The sequence below is a fragment of the Mesitornis unicolor genome, unplaced genomic scaffold (genome assembly GCF_000695765.1).
Source record: "Mesitornis unicolor isolate BGI_N332 unplaced genomic scaffold, ASM69576v1 scaffold4593, whole genome shotgun sequence".
NCBI lineage: Eukaryota > Metazoa > Chordata > Aves > Mesitornithiformes > Mesitornithidae > Mesitornis > Mesitornis unicolor.
The window spans coordinates 85,155-111,685 of NW_010173820.1; positions in this window are offsets into that span (position 1 = coordinate 85,155).

Below are 26,531 nucleotides of genomic sequence, written 5' to 3' on the forward strand. Positions count from 1 at the left end.
GCTTTCTCATTAATGTTACAGCATGATTCACACTTGATGTTTTTTGTCACTTACTTTTCAGAACTTGGAAACTGATTTATTCACTTTGACTTATGTTTCTAATGACTTTGCTAATGACTGGACCTCCAATCCCCTTCAAATATAGCATATTCTAGACTTGCTTCAAACCTTTAACACAAACCTTCATTGCCAAATAGGATACTGCAGTACTTACATGATCCTATTAATTTCAAAACTGTATTCTTTTTAACAACGAGCCACTTCCTGGATATGAGAATTAAGCTGGAGAAATGTAACAAGACAGAAACAATTTTATTTCAAGCCACAGATGTTTAGCTTTTGCCTTGCTTATATTTCATGGAGAACATGACAAGCTTGCTAGGTGCAGAGCTAAGATCAGACATGCTCTGCAAGCCTTTGTAGTACAGGAGTTAGATTCTGGCAGATGAAAGAAGTCTTGCTGCTTTCAGAAACACAGTAAACCCTGTAGAAATGAGTTCCATACAGCGAATTATTCCTCACAAGGTAACTTTTCATGTTTTATTTCTTTCCAGTATAACTCATAAAGGTTCAAGCCCTCCTAGTCTGCGGAGTTGCAAGCTGTGGTGATCTTGATCTTAACCATCACCAGGTCTTCTCACCTTCCTACCACAATAACTAGAAGGTTCACATTCAACTGGCTAGAATAAAAAAAAAAAAAGGCAAGAAAGTTGTGTGAAAGGTAGCTTACAACATATCATGCTGTTTTCTTTTGTTTCCTGACAGACTTTGAGAAAATTATATGCAGCTCTTTATGCAAAATAAACTTCATTCAACCCACCTTAAAGTTCTTAGATTCCCATTTATGTGAAAAAGACTTGTGCAAGGAGACCTAGCTTACAGGTTTTTGTTAAACCTAAAAGGTTTTCACTCCATAGTCCACAAATAATCATATAACAAAGAATTATTGCACTTCTCAGTGACCATAAAAGAATACAGTCTCAGTGTAAGTCAAGTAAAGAAGAAAAAAAATCTAAACAGTGGATTTTTCCATAAAAATTATGAAGTTTTGGATTTATCTGAAAAGTATACACCAGTTATCAGAAACTGATGCATCATATCTGTCACCCTCTTTCTTTTTCTACTTATAACAAATTTCATTACCTTAAAAGAAAAAAAAGTTGTTTTTTTTATCACTTAGTGCTTTCAGAATTCCAAAGCAATATATGAAAACCTTACTTTTCTTTTTTAATAAAGTAAAATTAACTTAATCTTAATATCCTCAAGGCAATAAGAATATTATTTTTCATCACTACAAACCAATCCAACCATTTCTCAGTTTTCAAGAACTACTCGTAGATTTTAATTTGAAAATCCAAGCACTCCTCCTGTTTTTAAATCCATTAATTACACTGTTTAGCTACATCATACTGCTGGCATGGAGCATCACTGTTAGATATTGAAACTGAAATAATTTCCATTTACCGTCACATTCATTATCCATTCATTATCCACTGTGCAGAATTCAAAGATGAGTGAATGAATTTAAGAAAAAGTGACTGTTAAAAAAACGAAGCACAGTTTTCAAGAGACTTTGCTATCTGTCTAATAGTAAATAGAGACATCCTGGAAAAAAACCCTTTTTTCATTTTAGTCTTGTTAAGTAACAACAGATTTAGCACAGACACATATTCAAATTCCAGTTTTCAAATAAGTATTGAAATTTTTGTAAGTGGACTGCGGCATCTAAGGTGACAACCTGAGAGAAGTAAACCCATGTTCCTGGGTACTGCAGTTGACTTTCAGTCACCATCTCCAAAGCTAATGACTTCTCTTTTACATCTAGTTTGTAATGTGGAGAGGGGAGAAGAGGAGGACTGACAATCTGTGCCACAATAAGAGAGCTGCTACACACAGCGCCACAGGAATTCTTTCTGCCTTTCATATTCAAGGTACACTAGCACACTTCCCAAGTAATGAATTACTTCTTGTCCGCAGGCAAAGTGAAGAACAGAGATGAATCTCTAGTGTGCATGTAGGACACTGAAGCCTGTTTAAGAATTTAGTTTTGCAATTTACAGAACATCTCTGGTGATTTCAAGGGGATATTAACACATGTAGATCATTGTAAAGAGCATAAAAAGACAATACAGGTATAAGAGCTGAGAAGTTCCTCAGAGCCCTATGATTCTTTAGCACAGCCTGAAGAAACACCAGAAGACGACATACAGAGCACTCATTTACTTGTGTCACTATAATGCCAGCCATCCGACACAGCGTGGTCAGCACCCAGACAAACAAGATGGTGAGTTCTTATAGTATAAGTAGTTTTTATGTTCTGTTATTTTTTGTGATACTTCCTGGCTGTTTCAATACTGTAGTGTTCATGCAAATTAAAATGCTGCTTTCTCATAAGTCATTCGAGCCTGTAAAACAGTCTGAGATTTGGTTCTAGCTCTTCCACTGCTTGTTAGCATGGCTCTTAGTCTTTGAGCTATGTCAGTTTTCCATGAACAAAGCCTGATTTCCTTGTCTGTCTCCTCCTGGTCCCAAAAAGACATTGCCTACGTGACAAAACTGCTCAGGAACTGTTACAGTGACAGGCAGCTGCTCTCCCCACGCTCCACTGCACTATATTTTGCAGTGAACAAATCATGACAACTGTATCCCAGTCAAGGTGAACAAAATCAGACACCTGAAATCATGTTCCAACTCCACAAGTCTGCAACTTTTCCTACTAATTTGAGACTGCTACTATGCATGGTTGGCATTTTGTTTTAATATAATACCATTTCTACGTCTAACTGTACTTACATTTAAGCAGCCCTTTTTGAAACTTTTTCCCATTTAATATTTCAGTCCTGAATAAACCACCAGCCTTATCCATCACTTATATTTACTACCATCTGTATTTCCAGTCAAATAATAAGGGTATACTACAAAGAGAACAAAATCACTTCCACTGCCCATTAAGGAAACTAGAATTAATTCCACTGATCTGCACTCAAGCATCTTTAATCAAAAGATCATGAGCAGATAAGTGGCTTTGATTTCTTCTTCTAATGTACTCCTCAATTATTTATTGTACTCACCTTCTCACATCTGTGCACATTTTTCTATTAGATGAATATAAAATATAAATGTTGTAGCACTTTTGAGTATTTCCAACTGCAGTACAAATGCTATTTAACCCCTTATTCAACTCAGGCGAATATACATACCAGTCAGCCAAAGTGGGGCTATGTGATGCTAGATTGAACATGCAGAATTCATCTACAAAGTCATTTGAGTTTTTGAAATGCTCTGTATCTACCAGATACCTGAGTAAAGACAAGAAAGCCTCTGTATTAGCTTTTATAATAACTTGGTTCTCCTACTAATGATTCACTGTACTAAAGCACAGCCTGAGCATAACCCCTCCATGTACAAGCATGAATGAAGTTCACAGGACTTTATGTCCTTCATTGGTGTGAATACTCCCCTCTGTGTTTGAGAGTTCTAGAAAGAACCCACCAGGCTGTCCTAAAGGTCGATTGGAAGCAAGCCTCCAACTGCATTTTCCTACTTATATAATTTACAGAAGATAAACTGCAGCTAAAACTTTCCTGTATATGTTTATTTACAGTATTTATTGTAAACAATTATAGTTACAAAGCATTTGCAGTATGTGCTATGCAATATAATGCCTCTATGTACTTCTTTAGTTTTCTTTCATAAGCATTTCTCCAATTTCATGCTATACAAGAACACATATTTATCCATGTAACAGAATGGCTCATTTCTATTCCTAAAATTAAAAAAAAAAATACTTAAACTGGTAATCACATTCACGTCTCTGAAATGTTAATCCAGGACTGCAATATGTCTGTCCTATCACAAAAGATCTCTGAAAACCCTTACTTAAGTAAAGCCAGAGTTCTCAAGTGTACCAAGTTAATAGAGCAAAACCAGCTCACCACAGTATTTATTATAAACAACCATCTTCTGAAGATGGTAAATCAATATCTATGTGCAAACAAAAGTGTTCTGTGGAAAACATTAAAGAAAAGTGAGCCCCCTTTCATTACCAAAGACTGGAAGTTCTCCTCTATCCCTTTTCTTTTTAGTGTGGATAATTCTATTTAAAAGAGCATGAGTGCTTGTATCTGCACAGAAGCTGAAAAACAAACCATGAAGAGTTCTGGATGGTAAATTAGAGCAGACTTGTTTCAGAATGTATGGAGAAGTTATATAATTTAATTTATCTTCTTGGAGGGAGGGGATGGATAGAGAAGAGGAAGGAAGTATTTGCTTGTTTCTTAAAAACACTAAAAAATCCTCAAAAATTTTGCTTGCTGCAGTTTCCTTAGTTTCAGCATGACTTGAAGCTTTAGCAAGAGCGAGGAAGCACATGTAATGCTGCTTTATTAAATACAAATACTGAATCGTTCACTCATTTTATATCTCAGAATCAAATCAAAAGGAGTAAAACTTACTGAATTCAAATACACAACCATCCCTTCAAATCCCATGATGAACACATTGACCCACCAAAGGTGTGCACAGAAAGGCCCAAGAGTTCTTGACCAGTCACTGGTCAAGAAACTGAGTGCTGAGCATAACGCTATTCTCCTAAACTGTGAGCCAAAAGGCACATCTTAGATATAACAGCTCCCATTAAATGCACCTCAGAGCCCAAGAAATGACGACAAAAGCATCACTTTTGGAACAGAATGAGAGATATAAAGTGGAGAGCTAACTCTCCTGCAACATGGACTGTCATTTCCATGATCAGAAGTAGTCTTTGTGTTAAATACACCATTCAGATGACAAGGCAGATAGGAAGGTATGTTATGATTTCAGTCAGACTACCCACAGGGAGAAAAATCTACACTTTAGATTGCATTGTGTGAAGCATTCCTTTTAAAATGGATAAATAAAAGCAGAGATTATGAAGCATTCATTGCAAAGACCTTATATTGTCTGAATTCATGAATTTTCTTCAGACGAAGACTTTCATCTCCCTCAGGCAATAAGTAAAATTAAACTTTAGTATTTCAAAGGGTGACTATTGGATTATACACCACTTTCCCCAGTGGAATGTCATATAAGGCTGCATTTTAAATTTTTTAAAGTCCTTTAAAAATTAGGCAAAATTGCATTAATTGGAATTGGAATAATTCATTGAAATTAAACTGATTAAATAGGACATTGACTATTATTTTGTTTTCTAGATTGGTTGTCTACCCACTGAAAGCCACCGTACATAATCTGAAAAGTACTGCTGGCCAACATCTTGAGATTCATTGTACAGATACTGTACATATCATATTATACAGAGATATTGTACAGATTCATTCCTTTTCCTTGACCTTAAATGACAGCTGTCACTTCCATGCTATTATGACCAGCATCAGCCCTGTTTTCAGGTTAAATAACTTATTCTGCATTGATCAAGATCTCAGTTACAATAGCAAGTGATCTAGAAGTGACTCTTGGGTCAAAATGCATTCCCCAGAAAAGCTGTAAATCTTCCAGAAGTTCAGAAGGATAAAGACAGGATCCAAGCAAACCAGAAAACCCTCCTATAAACTTTACTGAAAAATTAAGAAGATACCTATACACACTTTTCTACTTTAAACTCCTTTTTTCCTACTTTGTATTATGTGGTAGCATTATCCTTTTTTGTTCATAGTGAGAGGACCAGTTGTGTAAACTGTTGAGCTTTTGCCCTGCTATACAACCAGTATGTATTTTAGAGTAGGTTATTACCATACCTGGATTTATTAACCATTTATTTTGATGTGACAGATGATTACGTAGCAGTAACAAATGCCAAGTGGGCACAAATCTAGTGAGTAAAGCTGAGTAAGAAAGTACAGAGGCCAGGACTGCACTGCAATTCTGAAGCCTCTTTATTCCCAGCCTTCAATTCAGTGCCCGTCACCTTGCTAGGTGCCAATCTAAACCACGACCCTCCTGGAAGCCAATGTTTATTTACCACCTCCTCCATTCGTTTACACCAGATGCCGATCTAAGCTGAGCAAAACTGCTTTCCCTTGACGCCCTTTGTGCTTTCGTGCATATTCATCCACCTTAAAAATGCTTCTCCTTTGCCTCTGCAGAACCTGCAAGCAGTACATCTAGAAGAAGAAGAGGGTAAACACTTCTAAAAGAGGATACAAGAGAAGAGAGAAAATGTTGGACAGGAGGAAGCTCTGCAGCAAGGACAGCCTTGTCCTTGGCTTGAGAAACTCCAAAGGACTCTGCAGCAGCAGGAGATGCTGTGCTCTTTCCTGCAAATATCTTGCCTGTAAAACTAGAGCCAGCTAAGAAACCGTGAAGAACAATGTGCATGCTTCTAAGAGTCTCTGTGTTAGTCCCAACCATGATTTTCCCAGGAAAAGTCTGCAATCATTTAAAAATATCCATTATAAAAATCTGTGAGCCGCAGTGAGGCAGCCTCATTACCACCCATGATGTGGGCTGCTCCACACCACCATTCAGCATGACACACATCATATCCATGCAGTTGGCTTATCACTCACACCCTGCTGCTGAGTTGACAAATACCCAATGCCAACATTTTACCATGCCAGTGGAAATACGTTTCTTTGGCACATTTCCACGTGTTACGCAATCTCATAAAGTGGTTTAAATAAAGAATTCGGGACAGTGGGGTGATTTGAAGAAGGTGATTGATTCTGCTAACATTGAAGATGAGGTGGAAGAAGAATAAATTTAAAAAGAAAATAAACATTTTGCTTGAAATCACTTACACATGTTTCAGGAGCTATGCTTCAAATGCAGACACCAATATAATTATTTTCTGTGAACTGTTCACATTGATATAAGTTTCAATCCTACATTTTTCACCGTTCAAAACTTCCTTGGAAGTGAAACAGATATATGAAATACATGTCAGCACTGTCTACCAATGATAAATCAAATATATTAATTTATTTCTCAAATACATGAGATTAATTTCATACATTTTTAATGCTCTTATTAACTCTCAGTTATTGACACTGTCCTTTTTTCTTTTTTGCCTGTATTTAAACTATTAGTTCTAAGGGAAGGGCTTTAAGTGCCAACTCTTAAAGCCCAAGCAAGAAATTAATTTTTGACAAAGACATGGGAAAGTAAGCCTCTCCTGTATTTCTCCTTGCCTGCAGCTACACAGACAGCAGTAGAGTCCACGTAGTTTACAACAGCTCTAACAAATACTGGTAGTTTCTTCAGTTTCATTAGGTGCTGCTGTGTTTCAGAATTCTACATCTGAAAATGATCCCAAATGCAGGAAGGAGCCAGGTCCCTGTGGGGCTGCCTCTGTCCACTCCTCTTCCCTGTGCTGAAGCAGGTCCCCGCAGGTCGGCGCTCTGCTGCAGAGGGGAGAGGGATTAGCTCCTTCCTTGCCAAAAGGCAAGGAACAGCATTTTGTTAAAAGGGAGTGATTTCACAGCATAACGTCACTGGGGTAGCATAAAGCAGCAACACGTCCAAAATTAAACACTGAATTTGAGAATAAAAAAAGAAAAAAACCGTTTTGGATATCTCTCTCAGGAGATTTTTCCCAGCCTCCTCCTCGCCTGCCCAAATATCCCCGTATTCCATCATTTCATTAACAAAGCCAAGGAGCTCACGCTGTGGCATCTCATCGGAGGGCACTGGAGTTAACAATGCTCGAGTGAGCTCCAGTGGCCATGGCAACAGTAGCTAATTCTTCTTCCCAATCAGGGTGGCAATTCTCTCCCATGGCTTGAATCAGTTACAAAACAAAATACTCTCAAAGACCTTTCAGAGCCAATAGCCTTGCAGCTAATCTGCTAATAGGAAATAATCTGCAGCTAATATACACATTCCAGGGCAGCAGTGTGTTTTCTTAATACTTTGTTACATGGGCCTCTTTCCAAAGAAAGCAGAGCAAAGAATAGAAAACAGACATTCATTAAAAATAGTATAATACTACCTGGCCACTATTAATGCCTGAAACGTGCTGCAACTTGCATGGATCTTAAATGGTGATTTGGAGTGACAGCACTAGATAGATTGAGCACGATGCAATTAGATCAAAAAAGTTACATGCAGTATTAGTTAGCTGCCAGTTCATGTGAAAAATCAGACTTGAAATGATTTCCACATTTCTCTCTCTTCATTTGGCCTTAATTAAAGAATCTGCTAACAAAAGTACTCAGTTAACAAGTACGTGCATCAGTGATACACAGTTTAGATGGATACAAGCAAACAAATATTAATATATGCACATTTTCAGCATACTCATCTCACTATGTGATATGAGTTCAGACATACGTTCTCCTGCCTAGCTAAAACACATGAGTAAACAACAGAAATGGGCAGTGGGTGAGAAAGGAGTGCTGAAAAACTAGCGATGAATCACTGATTCTGCACCAGTCACGTCAGGAATACCTCACAGCATGGCTCGGCTTGAATTTGTGAAGGGTAGGACTGCACTTCTGAGAGACTGAGCGTGTTAACTCCAGTCTGCTGTGGTACAAGCACAGGCACGACAGCAGGGTGAGCTCTGGCCTGCTTGGGACACACAGGTTGCCATCTTGTATGTGTAACTAAACCATAAACTCAGAGAAGCAGCACTACTGTTGGATTAAAGAGAGAATTACACCCCGATCCCTAGCAAGTCTAAATGCTGCCAATGGAGGTGGTTGTTACAGGAGTCAATGCTCCCAGCTTCACAACCGTCTTTGCTCACCACATCCAACTCATGCAACCACATCTGCACCACCAACATAGTTCAAGTGAAACTAAAAATCTCCCAAAGCTCAGGTGTATTTACACTTTTCTTTCTTTTTCCACTCCAGTGGCAAAGGCAAGGAAGACCCGGTCATTTCAGTCCACACAACAGGCAACAAACTGAATTAAAAGCCTGACTGCAGGTGCTGGGGAAGCCTGAAAAAGACAGACGGGGCATCATCCGTCATTCAGTGCAGTGCAACTGAATGTCTTCTGCTGTCTGCTGTGACTGTAGAGGCATTTCTGGTTTGGGCTACCAAAATGTTTCACTTGTAGCCCCTCCTGTTAACTTCTGAAACTGTCATTAATCAAGGTGACATTTCACAGATTGTCCCTTGTTCCCAAGATGACTACTCTCCACCGTAATTGTAAGCTGTAACACTTAAAAATTCTGTGTCTATATTGAATAAAAAAGCTGTTTTCTTTTAAATGAAGAGAAAAAGAAATACTTCTCTCCATTATGATCTTATTTTTATTTTATTGAAAACTGCTTGAGTACTGAAATGTAAAAAGAAAGGCAACTAAATGTCATGGGCAAACAATTTTAGCAGCAACAACATTTTACGAACATTTCATTAAGAACTATTATGGAACTACCCAAGTAAAAGGCCTTTGAAAATGGCAGTTTTCCCACTATGGAAGTATGAGGGATACAGTTTAAGTAACGTTCACAGCATCGCTAATGGAGAAAGACCTCCACATCCGTGGTCACGTCCTTTACTGGGAATTGCATTTATCTCTAACTATCTCAAGATTTCATGTCATGCAATCCATTCTAATGTGTGTATCATTCCTCAGGTACATTAGATGATTTATGAGAAACAGTGAAAATTGGTTGCTTATAGATAAGCGTCTCATGACTGACAGTGAGCTCCTCTTGCACTTGAGGCATTTATAGGAGCTGCTTCCTGCATGAGTTCTCTTTGAAGTCCTCCCAGGAGCTCCTGCTGCACACCCTGGGGCAGAAAGCTCCCAGGACGGGATCTCTTCACGTGGCAGCCTGTTCCCCTGAAACTCCCAGGAACATTATCTCTGCACATCTGTAAAATCTGGCTGAAACAGGCTGTTATGCTGACAAGTTGCTGGGTAAGAGCAGGAAGAGCAGAAATGACTGTACAGACATATACAAACACCCACCTCTCCATAAATGCAAGAATGGGATTGCATGAAGCCGTGTTAGAACGTATACAAGCCCAGTGCATAGTGATAAATCAAATTTTGCTTGACCTTACTCAGAAGGAGTGGTTTTGCTGCTGTTGTGCAGTTCACATGTCAGCATTTTGTGTTTGGTGACAGTTGTTTTACACAAACTGGAAAACTGCACAATTTACCTTTTTTTGTTCGTTTATTTTATCGTGGTACTGAGGTTCAGTCCCATCCTCTGTTAAAACAGCCTGATTCATTCTGAGCACGCTCTGTAGAGAGAATGGGATTTCAATAGTGGCCAGCACTAACTTCCTTCTGCTCCCTGGCCATTGGCACAGTGAGTAAATGCTCCTTGATTTTGATGGAGAAACACAAACAGGTCATTGCTGAGGGCTCTTGAAATTCCACCAGAATCTCTAACCAGGTCGAACACATAGTCTTGCTGCTGTTTAGCCCTGACAAACTCAGAGCGTGTCATATCTGTTTATCTTGATATAGATTTGAATGAGTTCCTTGAAAGGAAACTGTGCAAATAGGTACAAAGGGAAAAAAAAAAAAACAAATCACCTTTTTCTCACATTCTTACTTTCCTCCAAATCTGGATGGTGATGGTTTGGTGCAGTAATGTGTTTGCCTCCACATTTCAGATCCTGCATCCTCTCAGTCTCAGTGAGAAAGAAAAAAAAGCCCCTTGAGTCACTGTGTATTATTGCAAGTCTTTACTTGGTGAGAGTCCTGAATATTTCCCATTTCTTAAAAAACAGGAGACAGGCTGAATAAAAGATAGAAAATAAAAGCTGAAACCTCCAAAGTTAAATGATTTTCATCGCTGAAGAGTGCTTTTATTTCTCTTTAAATCAGTTTTTATAATTTGAGTTGTCATGACAACATGATGCAACACTTCACTACCATGACAATCTGACAACTTTCAAAAACAGTAAGTGCTGTTTTTACTCTGTTTTTCAATCGCTCCCAAGGAAACAAGCTGTTATTTACTTCTGTGACGAAACTCATACGATACCATAATGGATCCAATGTCAAGAAAAATTAAAGCATAGAAGGGGGGAAACAGGAATGGAAAATGTGCTTTTGTGTACATAATTACTCCATAAAAAGCACACATTTTTTCCACTCTCTTACCCCAATTCGCCACCATAACTCTGCTCATTTCCACCTATGAATTCACCAACTTTCTTCTCAACCTGACCAGAACCAGATCACCACTAACTCAAAAATGTCTGTTTTCTTAGCAGCGGTTTTATTTGATGTTTTTATGCTTGGTTGTGTGCAGCTGGATAGTACACAACAAACCAGAATAACTGTAATCTCTGTGTGACCATGAGTTAACTCAAAAGGAGCAATGCATTTGCAAATCCCATCAATTTATGTGAGACTTGTGTCTAAATTCTACGGGGATGATAAATCCACTGGTTAACTCTCTTTTAGACAGAGCCAGGAAATGTTTACAGACACCTATTCTGTCTAGCAAAAATAATTCTTAGGAGTTAGGATGGAGCAAGGACCACCCCCAAAGAGGCAGTACAGACGCAGCCAGCTTGTTTTGAAAGCTGAGGCAGTTTAATACTACTAAAATATGGCAGCTGGCCCCAATGGCATGGGATGATCCTTAGGACCATTTTCTATACTGGGATAGACATAGGTACTGTTTTCCGAGCAGCCTTTTTTTGAGGAATGTGAAAAAGCTCAAAACACTTCCCACCAAAATACATTTTAGTATGAAGACCCACTTGCCACAGGGTTTGGTGCAATGGAGGCGCTGTTAAAGCACCGCAACACATTTACATAGCACTCACTAAAAGATCCAGCTAAATCATGGAAACCTGCTATCCTAGGCTGGTGTCCAGATCATTACCCTCGACACAGCCCCTGTGGGGTCTCTCCACACCTGCCAAGTCCCTCCAACCTCTGCAGAAGCACCCAAGGCTGGACACAGCCAGAGGGGCAGGGAGGAACTAGGGAGACTTGCAGCCTGATACAACACGGTGATGTGTTTCGAATATCAATGATGGCTTTCTTAAACAAAAGACTGTGCTGGAGCAAAGGAGCAGTAGTATTCTTAGGACATTACAGCAGAGAAATTGCCATGTATGTACAAACATACTTCTATGACAAGATGTTAAATATATATGTGTGTGTGTGTGTATGATTGACATATATATATATAAAAATCAGTTTTTTTGGCAGTAAAAGTATATCTGTTCTGCAGCATCAATATCTAATAACAGAAAATGAATCATTCTACAGGGAAGAAAAATAAGCACTCTCTCATGATTCGTATTTTACCTCATTTAAAAGACTTAATGCACTTTTGCTACCCTATTCAGTAATTTAGTGACTATTATTTACCTATGTCAGGCTCAGATAAAGGTAAGATAAATCAGAAGTTTAAGTGCTTCACCTGCTTTTCTATGAGAGCTCGACTTAGTTTTCAACCTGCCTAGAAGACAGGAGTTCACTAGGAGAACCAAAGCACAGAACAGTTAAAAATTAGGCCCATTCTGGAAGATCTTAAACATGTCCTGCTATTCTATAAGGGAATCTTTCCTTTGATTTCAATATAACCTAAACCAGAGAATAAGCAAATTATACATAAGCTCTTCATTAAAAAAAAACCCTAAACAAAACAAGACTCACCCCCCTCCAAAATCCCACACAGTTCCCATTCCACGTCTCTATATGTCTCAATTTATTACAAGTTCCTGTTGACAGGAACAGACATAGCCTTTGTTTCCATTGGTACCTCATTAGCAAAACAAGGTTGCCAAAACCCAAAATGGTTCGAGATGTTGTTTCACAAAATTTGCCTGTAAACCAACTTCTGTTTATGTTTATCGGTCAAAATGTGCTCACACATTTTGTCATATAGGCCCTACGGTCAGGATTTTCTTGCTTTTCTTCTCCTGACAGGTGGCACCTAATCAAAATCATGACACTTTTGGCTCTATACTCTCCAAAAAAACATCATATAATATGTTAAGAGTTGTTCCCAATCACAAGCCTGGGTATGGCCAAGAGAGGGAGAGAAGGCAAAACTCATTGCAGAGCAGAAGGGAAAGTGGAGACTTAGAAAAATCATCAGGTTTCTGAGCAGCACAGCAATGACTCCGCTGAGAAACTTATATGCTGGGAACTTGCATTTTGACCCTGACATGCAGAAGGTGGAGACACTCATAGGCACCATCCTGATGGTAACTTGACCTAGTTGGCCAAAGGCTGGGTGATAAATCATCATTTAACATGGCCTATGGAACCAAGACAAAGAATGGTGAGGACAAGTTGTGTGATGATACTTTGTTAGAACCAGATAAATTGGCATGACCTAGGTATGGCTTCAGACATTTGAATACTAATACGCAGTTTCAGTAATGGTGTGTTCTCAACCTCAGACTGCTTCAATGGTAAATACTGATTTCTCTTTCTCAATAAATGTTTTTAGTCAGAGGAAAAAAAAGGGATAACTTTTTTAAGCTCCAGTCTTAAGAAATGACCCAGAACAGAGAAACCTGAGCGGTGACACATCATGAATTGGGACACTCATGTGTGATATTATCTGTTTCCTGTTGACAGCATAACAGGGAATTGCACAACGTACCAGATAAATTTGTGGGCAGCGTGACGATAATGTAGAAGAAGCAAGAGTGAAACATGGATCAAGCACAGGAAAATTTGCACTGGCTGGAGAAGGATGCTCCAGAAGAATGTGGGCAAGTGATTCACTGGTGAGGGGGAAGAGGTAGCATCAGCCACCTCTTCAGCTCTTTTCCTTTCAGACCCAGTTAGTTGGTTTGGAAAATAATTTACGCATCCTTCTATCCTCAGACTCATTCCTACTTAGTTCACTTTGACAGAAATATTTGCTCTAAAAACAAGTAAACACAGACCTCAGGGAAATGCCATAAAATAATCTCTAAGTTAACAAACTATCTTTATTCAGATGAATTGTATGAATATGCTTAGAAGCCATTTAAATGTGTAAATATACTTGTCCTTTGCACATTTTTAGAGCAAAATATATATAAAAATTCAGCATACTTTTGAGGGGGAGCCATGTTAGAGGAGCACCTAGTGTAATTTGGACATTACTACAATTTCAATATTAAGCATTTAAAAATGACACACAACGTTACCAGGAATTACTATTCAATGTATTACTCTTCCTCAGAAAGGCCTATGTTTTATTTATTTCCTATCAAATTTGTTTTCTTTGCAGTAATGGATCCACAACATTCCTTTACTTAAAATGTCTTTCTGAAATACCTGTGCTACAACACGTAAGTATGATTTATGATTCAAGAACAAACACAGATAGCAAGAATGGTAATATCATAAAACAAGTACCAGTCTCCCCATAATTTGAATAAAAATGCAGACTTGATTAAAATATATTTTTTTTCTTATAACACAGGTGTTGATTACTACACAGATATTGATCCTTCTGAATGGGTCCCTTAATATAACAGTGATAGAATATTTTTAAACCTAAAATGATGCTGAATATCACTTTTATAGTTCTAATAAGAGCAATATATAAAAATATCCAAAGTTAATACCTGTCCTCTGAAAGTTTAAATATTTTTCTTTTTCTGGGGTTGTGTAGAAGAGCAATACCATCATATACCAAAGTAAATATATAAGTGAAAGACACAGCATATTAAATGTGTCCTAATAAACTTTAGACTCTTAATTATGTTCATACACAGAACTCATCCCAAGTTTCTCTCTGCTCGGTACTAAAAGTATGATACCTCTTTTGTAAGAGGCTTGCCATGATGTGCTTAGACAAGCTTTTCCTTTGGTTGTATTCTGTATTTGTTTGAGACTCCATCACAGTTATGCTGTTATATAGTTTGAGATGGAAGCTAAGAAAGAAGGTACAATATTAGTACTAACATACCAGCAAGGTATCTTGAGTCTGTTTTCATTGTTCTTAAGGCAAAAAGTTTGAATGGACTAAAACTTGTAGAAAATGTTACAACTGACAGCATTTACTGAGACTGGCAATTTTCTGACACAATATTGCAGAGACTGTAAACACTTGGGAGTGCAAATGCTTTTTTCTAACATGCAACTCATAGCAAAAAGAGGAACATGTGCTTAAAGGGAATGATGGTAATATAAATAAATAAATATTAATCACCATCAGCATCAATCTTCCAGCAGTTTCCCACAGAATTTGTTGAAGAGGTAAAGACAGACTGCTTCTGACCTGTTTAAGGATTTCCTTCTTTCTAAACTGAAAGTCACTTAAAGAAATTATTGTATAAACCTACTGTGTCAAATGTAATCAAGTTGATTGGTAAATATTAGCATGTTTTTCTATCACTGGAATTTGCAGCAGAAGCAAGTATGCAGGATACATGACATACAAAAAAGAAAACCCAAAAAAGTTTGGCTGAAGTTGCTTGAATAATTTGTTTCTCTGTTATCCCAAACTATAAAGTGCCAAGCTTCATCACTGCTGAGATTTAAGGGCAATCACCATCTTCCATCAAAAACTTTGCACATTGCCAGATCTGTGTCTTCAGTTATTTCCATGACCAAGAACCAATGCACTGAAGTCCTCCATCCTTGGAGAACATTTATAACTAGCCAGGATGGACAAAACTCCCAAGTGATACATCCTGACTGCAGTAATCATTGTTTTGCCAGACTGGACAGCTTCATGCAGTAAAACACTTCTTTGTTTCAGGAATAAAAAGATTCATCCCAGCATACTTGCACTTGTTTTTACCAGAACAGTCTCTCACTGATCACTGACAATTGCCTGGATGAAGATCTTGGCATGGATTTGGATTTGCGATAGAGCTCAGCTCCCACTAGTGCCCCCAGAATCTGCCTGCCTTGTGCCTGAGAACAGAACAAACCAAAATCCAGCACCTTACCTAGGTGCCTCATAGCTGTTTGGAAAATTTGGCTTTGATCGCAGCCTGTCTAATGATACTCTGATTTTCAGAGAAAGAACCTGTACCACGAACAGGCATTCATGTGCCCAAAACCTGCTTGCCCCGGTATAACCACCTCCTCTTGGAGGAGCCATTTGCTGTTCCTTTTGCAAATTTGCACCTCATCTAGGGCTGACCTAGAACTAAGCAAAATTGAACACACATTGGGAGGCCAAAAAAAAGAAATTTTCTTCAGCCATTTGTTTTCAACCACTCATTTTTTCATCCAACTGCAACTCTAGCACATCGGTGCCATTCATACGCTGATATTGCAGCAGGAAAGGCAAGAAATGGACAAGTTGCTTCCCTGCCTGCTTTCCTAAAAAATACAGCATTGCATCTACAGCTTGCCAGCACCAGTTTTCCTGAGGTGTAATCCTGTGGCACACCCATTCCCACAGCAGATACGTGTTCTTATTCCCTAGATCAGTTTCAGTGTGGTTCATATTTAATGTGTGTGTGTGTCCGTGTGTGTATGTGAGAAGGGGTCATTGACCACTGCCCCTCAGATTACTAATGCTTGTACCTGACAAAATGTCACATAATTTCAAAACCAATGTTCCAAGCCCCATGTCACCCCCAAAGATTACTTCAGTAAAGCACTTATCATTACGTGAGCTTGAAACTTAGGTCTCCCATGAGGGAACATTCCTTGATATTAGCCAAACCACCAGACTAACAAACACTTTCTATAGTTTTAACATATGGATTACATTTGAACTGACAGTGAGTTTTCCTCTGGACTGATACCCTGCCGCCTCCGTACATGGTTATGCTTATGGGGCTCTTTTAAGCACCGCTGCCCTGAAATAAACTCCTACTATTCCTACAGGATTTCACACCAGCCAATTTAAATATTTTAATAATGAGTAAAAAGTTTAAAATGAAGATAAAATATTGTGTCAAGCCACAGACAGTGCTGACAGTTCAAAAAGAAAATGCTTTCTTTGCAGCATCCATCAGCACATCTGCGACTGTACACTGTGCTACATCTCTGGATTGCTCAGGATTCCCCATCTCCCTCTCCTGGCTCTCCAAACCAAACCATTCAGCAGAGGGACAGACCAAAGAGACAGGTCAAAGCTGAAGGTCCTGCTGGAGGTGGAAAAGCAGTGGCCTTGCCCAGACAGGCGATGTGCTGGTGGTGGTCCCACTGTGGTCACCCAGTGAAGCCCCAGAGCTCATCGCCCCAGCTGGGCCAAGACCAAGAGCAACTCCACAGCTTGGAGATGTGTATCCTCCATGGAGAACCAACTCCCAAGAGAATGAGAGCCCCTTCAGCACACAGGGCTGTCATTTACACCCTCCTGGTGCTAACATGGATATTATGGAAACAAACCGCAGGCTGATGTTAAATCTCCAAATTTTCTCCTGGCTTTTTGAGCTTTCTTTTGGTAAACACAAAAAGCAGGCTAACGGAGCCTCCCGATATTCACCATGTCCTGGCAGAAGGAAATGCTTCAGATTTCACAGTGATTTGGGTTTCCAAGTGCCAGTCACTGTTTCTGTTTTTATTTACTTAATTGCTATCTGAAAACCAGAAACTTAGTGACGTGGTGTGTAGATGATTTGGTTGATAATGCCTTTTTTAAACTGATTTCCTGCCTTAGGATAGCATGGCAACAAAATGAGGTGGGTTTACTCCATTAGCACACGATGCTGCATTAAACCAAAGCAAGAAAAAATGAATGCTGAAAAAGGAAAACATGAAACTAACGACAAGTTGATGAACAGATACTAGTTATCTTTAGTTTTATTTTCCTATGTCTCCCTTTTTTGATAGCTTATGATTGAGTAATTTCAGCTGTTCGAAGAAATTAGAAAATGATAAGAAAAAGCAGAAGTTAACTAAAATGAGCTGATACAATTATTTTCTTTTTTGTCTTTTGTGTTAGATTCAGTTGTGAGAGGCTACAGTCAAGGAGAAGGAAAAAAATACAGAATATCTAATGAGAAATCTAACAAACAAAATTAGTTTTTACTGCAAAAGGGTAATTAAAAAGGCAAAAAAGAGCCCTTATTTCTTCTCTGCACAGTGATATAGCCTACTTCAGTGAATATTGCCATGTCTTATAGCTCAATTCTGTAAACATTTTCTGTGCTGATAGAGAAGGGTGCACTTTGCATTCCTTTCTCAATATGGTAAAGCTGTAACTTATACCTCTGACTTATCACAGCATTGGGAAACACATGTTTTCCCCTTATTTGGTAGCACAGAGCATTTGGAAAGGAAAAAGGACGTACTTCAGAGTACCAACTGTGAGCAACTACCACAACAGACCTGCCTACAAACCTGGCACGCCACCTAGTCTGAGCAGGATATAAAGCAAAGCTGCTGACGTGCCTATGGCTGCAGAGTATCTGAAACTCTTCAAGTACATAGAGAAAAAGCTGCCAGAGAGGATGGAGGGACTCGCACACAGCATTCAGCGGAGAGCTCAGGATTTAACTGCCCGCTTTGCTGCTGTTTGCTTTTGCCAGCACCCAGTCTCCCAGGAGCACAACATACCAAAATAAATGGTTGATTTACATAGGTAGCTATTTTATGGTGGAAGATGGAAAGAGGAGAAATGCTGCCTTCACTGAAAGCCAGAGAGTGGCAATGCACTTTTACCCACACTGCTTCATGGACATGGCAATGCAGAGAAGGAGGGTTCCAGTATAGAGGACAGAGTTGTAGGGCAGCTCTACAGCTGCTCTGAGGAATGGACTTAGCTGCTAAAATAAGAGGAGTAAGGCAGATTTTAGGAACCTCAGTATTAAACCTCTCTTCTAAAAGCTATGTCCAGAGGCAACTGAGCACCACGGGTCCCAGGATTGGTGAACTTAAAGCTCAGAAATACTCAGCTCTGAACAAGAGCAGGAACCTCTGAGGTTTGGTCACTGAGCAGCTCTGTATTGATCTTCTGGTCTGAATGCTCAATGTCCATGAACCCAGCAGCATCAGCTTCCATCTAGAACACCAGAACAGCTCTTGCTCTTCTAAAACTGGATTTCACTTTCTAAGATACAGCATAAGAGGTAATCATTTAGTGGGAAGAGCAACAACTTAGTGGGAAAACCTCTAACACAAAAAGTAAAAGGACAAAGTGTTTTCTTTCCCCCAAAAAAATTTCAGCCACACCTCCTAGAGATATCCTGAAACATTGCAATGGAGCCCAAGGCTTCTCCACATGGGACATGTAAACTATGGGGACTGATAAACAAATATGTCCAAGCTGCTGAGTGCTTCCTCCTGCACATGCAGACAGCTGGGAGCCCAGGCTGCCACTGCAACTCATGATGGCTTGTAACATCAGCTCATTTGGAAACTGCTGCTGAGAGTGGTGCCAGGAATGAAATGTCTCTCAGAGTCCAGCTCACACCCTTGCAGGGAGATGATTCTCCCTTCTGATTGCAGCCGTTAGCATCTGATCACCACACGTGGGGCATTTTTAAAAATCTCTTTAGTATCTTAAGTTTTACTTGTATCCAGTAGCAGCTCTGGTCACACACATGGAAGAAAAAAAAATAAAATTAGGCTTAAGCTGAGCCCTAAGGAGGAGACAATAGATATCAGGTGGAAGGTTGATAAGAAATTACACTATCATTCCCTGTGGATAACCTTCAGATGGACACACGTCCCTTGCACAGCAGTCAGCATGATGCCTATTACTAATACTGCAAAATAACCACCTGCCATGTCATCAGAAGTGGCTGGCAGGAGCCTTCCTGTCAGAACTTGTTACGGAAGTGAAGAGCTCCCACACATATCTGCATGGCTGTAACACTTTGCAAAAGAAGCATTAAATTGTTGTTACGAAAACCGATCAAACAGTGGAGCTAAAAATTCAGTTCATTCCTGTCCCCTTGAACAGCAACAAAGAATTTTACAGACACACAGTTTCTCTGTGGAACTGAAGAAGGAGATATTTTTAATGCCATTTTCTGAATGGAAAATTAAAACAGAGGGCTGAGTGAATTTTTCTGGGACAGGGGTACAAGCAGTGACAGGCTCCAGAAGAAAAATTCCTTAGAAAATTATTTTGCAGAAAGTCATTGCTTCTCCTGCCTCTCCACACCCCACAGATTTTGGATACTCTGCATCTAGAAGCATAACTGCAGTTTGTTGTGTTTTTTTCTGTTTTCTCTTTCTCAATATATATATATATATATGCATGCCATTTCCCGTCATGTACCAATTAAGTCAATCTCATTGCTTCAGATCTTTACTTGCTGAAAAATTGTTTTAAGGAAAGAAAAGGAAAGCCAAACAAAAATTTCTTCATGGGTGCTTCTGAAGAAAACAACTACACAAATAGTTATCTGGCACAGGCCAGACAGAAGATGACAACCAAGAGAGAGCATTCAAGAATCTCAGAGGATGAAGCAATTCCTACTGTTTTGAACCGCAGACACGATCCCGGAGTTGGACAGCAAACGCTCTCTGGGAGGAGCTGCAATGGGACGAACTGCACAGCGATAGCACCGATGATGGTATCGCTGTCGTAATGTTTCTGCTGAACTTTATCGCAGGAGGCAGCTATAAAGAGTTTACAATGTCATAGGAGGCACGATCCTGGAGAACCCCTGGGTAATATGATGGGAACAAATATCTCCCCTGACACAGAGATGCATCATCACAGCATTAATGGCTCTCTCTGGTTGTGCAACTGAGGCTGCTCCGAAGCTCACTCAAACTCTCCTGTAACAGAATCCAGGATTACATCTACACACCTAAACCACTGGGGATTCATATAATCTCCTGTCTTTGATATCTGAACCAGCTATTCTTAAAAAGGTATGTTCCAGTGCAATCAGGCTGTAGTGGCTTGCTTCAGGATTTACTATATGAAAATCCTGTAGCCATCAAACTAGTCTAAGGGATCTTCTGGATTCAGATACCCAGGAATTGTTTTTTCCATCCTTAAGATGTTAAAGTAAAAACTATAAAACCAATTCTAAATATTCTAAAATGGGATACCTCTTTTAAACCTTGTTAGTAGGTTGGGTTTTCTTAACTCTCATTTATATATTGCCATTTGGCAGCATTTGTGAGGTGTTCAGTAAATAAATATAACAGACAAAGGCAAGAAAATCCCACATGAAAAGACATTTTCATTATGAAAAACAAACAAGCCAAAGAAAATATCAACCACAGCAAGGCATGCCCATATATTGAAATACACCCCTTCAAAGAACAACTTGCTGATTACAAACAGCACATTAGCGACATAAACATTACGAAGAATAAAGCCTGTCTTTTATTCTTTGTCACAAAGCATAATGAACTGAATACTGAGATGACAGAGGAAAAGAGGGTTTAGTGATTCATTGTCAAATACCATCACAGTACAGAAAGCCTGCTGTTTACATTACTTCAGGGTTGCAAGAGTTTTTAAGGGTTGATTTTATGCTTCTGATACAGACGGTGCAATACAGTGCCTTGGTTTGTCCTTTTCTGGGCAGGTTGATGTTAGCCACACAGCACAGGCATTCACAGAAATGTTGCACTCCCTCACTAACTGAAATTTATGCCAGTTGGATGTCATTAATAATACTCTCAAAACAGATAATAGTAGTTGAAGGAAAAATGGCAGCTATAAGCAGGATTCCTTCTGTACATTAATTTCTCCAGCAAGATCAAAAGTGCCATGGCTTTACACTTACATTTTAATTTAGGTAGCACATAAGCAAACATTTTCAGGCAGATTCACATATCTTTATGCATGTACAGTAGAGGCTTATTTTAGGAAAAGCACCATAGGAATGCAGTAAGTACAGCTGGCACAATCTGCCTTTTAGTTATGGTAAAATTTGTTTTGTATTCAAAGATCCCTGATAATATTGTTATCATTTTTCCCAGAACAGATGAATCATAGATGCTAGAAATTAGCAAGGCAAGTCAGATCACCAACACCCTTCTACCACAGCAAAAAGTTATTCCTACAGCATGGGCCCATGAACCACATGAATCACAAGTGATGCCCATTCACAGAAGCAAAACAAACATCCCCGGCACCCGGTGCCACCCTGTTTGATCTCCCTGGAACTTAAAAGCGACACAAGGTCAGGCGGGGGCAAGAGCGGGAGAGAAAGATCGTGGCGCAATGCAGAGACACGCAGCGGGATATGGCATTAGAGGTACGTTAAGTTTCTCTGGCTGCTTTCTGATCTCACACCACAGAAATCACAGCCAATTCAGCAGAAATGGATGATGTCCCGGGTCAGCACTAAACCAGCACCCCAGCATGGTATCGGGGGCCGCTTGTCTGCTGGACGTCTCGCTCCTGGTTTGAGTCAGGGAAATTTTCCACCACCTGTGATCATTAAAGATTCCCTCACGCTTGTGTCAGAGGAGGGTTAACCCTCCTGACCTGACCAGGTAATTACTTTTTGCTTATTTAATTTCCACCTGGAGTTTCAGTTTCCTTACTTTCTAGCCAAATCACTTTGTGTTCCTAAAGGGCACTCTAAGTCACAGTTTATGGAGGCAATCCCTAAAGTGTGCGACAGACCCTTTGGGAGTGGATTGTACTGAATTACGAAACAATTAAAAGTGACTCATGTCAGAATGTAAAAATCATTCTTGGGAGCACATACTGTAAAATCCTAATTCTTTCCAGAGTCTATAAAGCTAATCCTGAATTTATAATACATAAAGGAAGCACCCTGCAATACGCCAGATCAACAGTGAGAGAATACCAAATTCTCCTCTCCCGTACAGCAATTCACCATCACAGTTTCACTGTCTTCAGCTGCTTTACATTCATTTCACCCAGGGCGAGACAGAGAAACTTTCAGGTCTCACCAGACTGCCTGTCACTCTATTCTTAAGTCAAAATACAAAGAAAACACTTCCTAGAAAAATGACAGTACGGTCAATGGCAGCACCCCTGCAACTGCGTGGAAGTAAATGCTGTAGTACTTTGTGCAAATATCTCCTTGAGGTTTGATCCAACCCATTTTTTTTACTGTGAATCTGGAATTCAAAGAAACACAATGGGAAATTAATTTGATTTTAATGTAATGCACTCTTTTTTTTCCCTTTTTTTTTTTCTTTCATCCAAAGCAATTTGAAAATGAGGGCAGCTTTGGTCAAAAGGCTGGTGAGCTGCGGCAAGCCTTGTCCAAATCGAAAGTGTATGCTGAAACCTAAAACCAGGGCAGTTTTGTTTGATTTCGAGCTCTGATCCAGAGGTGTTACACTATACAAAAAACCTCTACAACATCTGGGCGATTTCTACTGCATTGTTTGTGCTACTCTGCAATAAACAAGGACCCAGCGCAGGTACCTATCAATTGTTTGGTGATATGACTCCTACGGGAGCGGAGAAACTTGAGCCAAAAAATCAAAGACGCTGAACTCATTTCCATTTGTAAAGAACTACTTTACTGTCTGTCTGCAAATAAATCTCCTTAGTAAATAGCTCCAAGGTTGAACTAGAGAATATTGTATGGATCAAAGAATTCATGTCTTCCTGTGTAAAGTGAACAGCCGCAAGCTCACTTGTTTGTCTAAAACAATTAGAGCTGGTATGAAAAGGAGGGGGCAGGGACAAATAAGCTGCAGCTGATTTTACTTTCCAAAATATTTTGAGGGGGGGGGTTCAAATTAATAACCGGTCAGGCCCCAAAACAGTCTATTCTTTGTCAATTGGTGCCAAATTATGCAAGGAGCTGCCAATTCTGGTTGTCTAACAAATCAGTACGAGTGTACGTTACTTCTAGGCTGAAGCCTGATTGATTCTGGTCGTTATTTGGGCTGATCTCATTTGCACACATGGAATCAATATGCAGTCCAGATGTTCATTTGCAGTGAACCACTGAGTGAAACTACTCATCTACACGCAACTTTAATCCTGTAGCACAGCACCACGGTCCCATCGCTGCTCCTCACCCACACAAGGATTCATCCAGTACAAAAATCTATAAAACATTCTGCTAATATTTCTGTCAGCTGAATGACTTTTACAGTACCATATAAAGCTGACAGATAATGCATGCCAGTCCTAATTTGCAATAGACTTTTCTTTTGGGACTTTAACCATTGAACAAGCAAACAGATTGAGCAGTAACATTTATTACAATGTATAAATCATTTCCCTGCAACTACTAGAGGTCTTGCCTGAGGGCGAAACTTCTGAGTAGCCCCTGAATCCTAATATACTGGATAAGTTACTAAATTGTATTGTCACTCTGCCATTTGCTTATCAGAAGCAAATTCATAAAGCTTTTCAAAAGTAATTCTACAACCTTGCTTTTTTCCGTCTGTAGCCTTTAGAAATACATACCAGCAACATTTTTACCAAGGAAAAAAGTTTCACTTCATTTCTAGTCTGAGCAGCACAGTTTGTAATGGTAATTTTATAGTGTTTTCTCCTGTGTCAAGTTTAAGTGAAACCACCCATTAATTCAGCATAGACATTAGGCTAATTGTATTCCGCTCTACCAATATTTACTGAAGGATACCCACTGTCCTACGCTACACAACTGTTCTTGTTTCCAACACAAGCCTGTGTAGAAAAGACTTATGAACCCACGTGCCACAGCAATGTAAGCAACAGGAATTTAGAGGTAACCTCCTGAATTGGATTTTTCAGGCAAACGAAGGCCCTGTTATATTGTGAGATACATTGTGAAAGAGCCTTCAAGTGTGTAAATTAAATCAATAAAAGAGAATCTGGTGCTTGATTACTACAATAATTATGGGATTAGTATACAAGGAAGTAACATTAAAATACTTCTGTAAGAAAAATCTAAGGTGGGGTAGTTTTAAATTCTCCCCTTACAAATGAACTGTAGATGAAATTACTACTGTAAATAGTGAATCATTCTTTAAAATTGCCCAACCATTCTTTAACTAACCTATAAGACAAATTCAAGAAAAATAAAAACTTAGTAATATTAATTCTAATTCCACCTTTACAAGTAATCAATGAAGTGACTGTCACTGCATCATCTTTATCATTGTGAATGCTTTCTAGGGAAACACATTTATGTTTAAACTACCTAACCTAGATTCTTTTGTCTCATTTTTTTCACTTAAAAAAAAAGTCTTTCCTCATGATGATGATTCCATACTTCAAGATCCATCTGTTTCCTCTGGCTCCTCTGCCATTTTGGCCTCAGTGGAGTCCTTTTAATTGCATTTAGCCTTACCCTGGTTTGTATGAACCTATTCCCAAGGATGTCTGGTTTTCATCAGGTAATGGCCATTAATTTTGGCTGCATTTCCTTCTAAATCTTGTTGAATGGCATAAGAAACAGAAGCTCTATGTATTTTCTTGTATGCCCTATCGTTTTGGAAATCATAGTTTTCTCAGGGCTTGGACTGAAGGTTGGCTGATGTAGAGATGATCAGAGATGGCCCTCAGACCAGCAAATCCTTTCTCTCACTCCCCATTATTCTGATGTTTGTAACTACTGATCTTGCCTCTGCTATATCCATGCATGTTTCGTTTGTAGAGCTTCAGACCACTCCCCAGTATTTATATCTGCATCTGTAGCTGCTCCTTGCATCACTTACAGGAACGTGGAAACGCACAGCTTATGGTACTGCCACAGGTTCTCCTTTGGGCCCTACAACACAACCTCAAAAGACTCTGTAACTTAAGTAACATTTATAGGCTTCCAGTTATGTAGCCAGGACTAAAGCCTTGCTACAGTGAGTTTTATTTTTATGGGATCTGGTAACAGTTAATAGAGGAAACATAATAGTAGAAAACATCTTAGTAAATGCAATCTCTCTACCTATAACTTACCTGTGTGTATGTACATGTATATGTTGAAGGCCTAACTTTATTCTCTGATGTAATCCAAATTGATTTCAATGTCTTAAATAATATGATTGCTTTTGATAAATACTGCTATAACAATAAAGAGGAAAAAAATCCTAAAACTGATGATCAAAGTTCAAAAAGAAAAACCTTAATACTGTAGTTCTACTAAATGCTTTATGTCCAGCTGATCTGCAGAAGGACAAAAACATAAATGCCAACTCTCACCATGCAAAGAATGAGAATAATTTACTTTATGTTGTCGGTGGATAATGGATTAAAAGCTTTGGGAAGTACAGATCATAATAATGGATTTGGTCCACACAGAAAATTCAAGAGAGTGAATTCCGTTCATGTGGCACAATTTCCCAGTGTCACTGCAGTTATGTTACTTTGCCATGGTTACCAATCAACTTTAAATTCCCCTAACCAGTATTTTACTTAAGCTGCACTCTTCATACCCACCCGTGGAGCTGGACAAATTCCTTGGGGTGAGAGCACATTTTGGTTGCCAGTGGGAGTACAGCACCGTCACCCGCCAGGGCAGAGGCTTAGGTTATTCTCCTTTCCAATCTCTGCTCTCCCACCATTTTTTTACCAAAAGGAGAAAGAAAGCAGAGGTTCCTGTCTGCCTCTGTTACTATAATTCAGAAATCTCTCAATGCAACCTCCAGCAGAGAGAACTCCTCTTTTTGTGTTCCTGATTTTGATAAGCACTCAGTATCTCAAAATGACACAACACTGTTACTGACACTGTTCAGCTTTAGTTGGTCAACTTTGACTTGATCACGAATGATCTGTACACGAATCTAAGAGAACTTCTTGACTTTTTCCAACAAATACAACAATCTTCCAGTTCATAAACATTTTCCCCTACAATTTGCACTGTTCCTGTTACTGACAAAATGAAAATCTAAGTCCTTGCATTGGCAGTGTG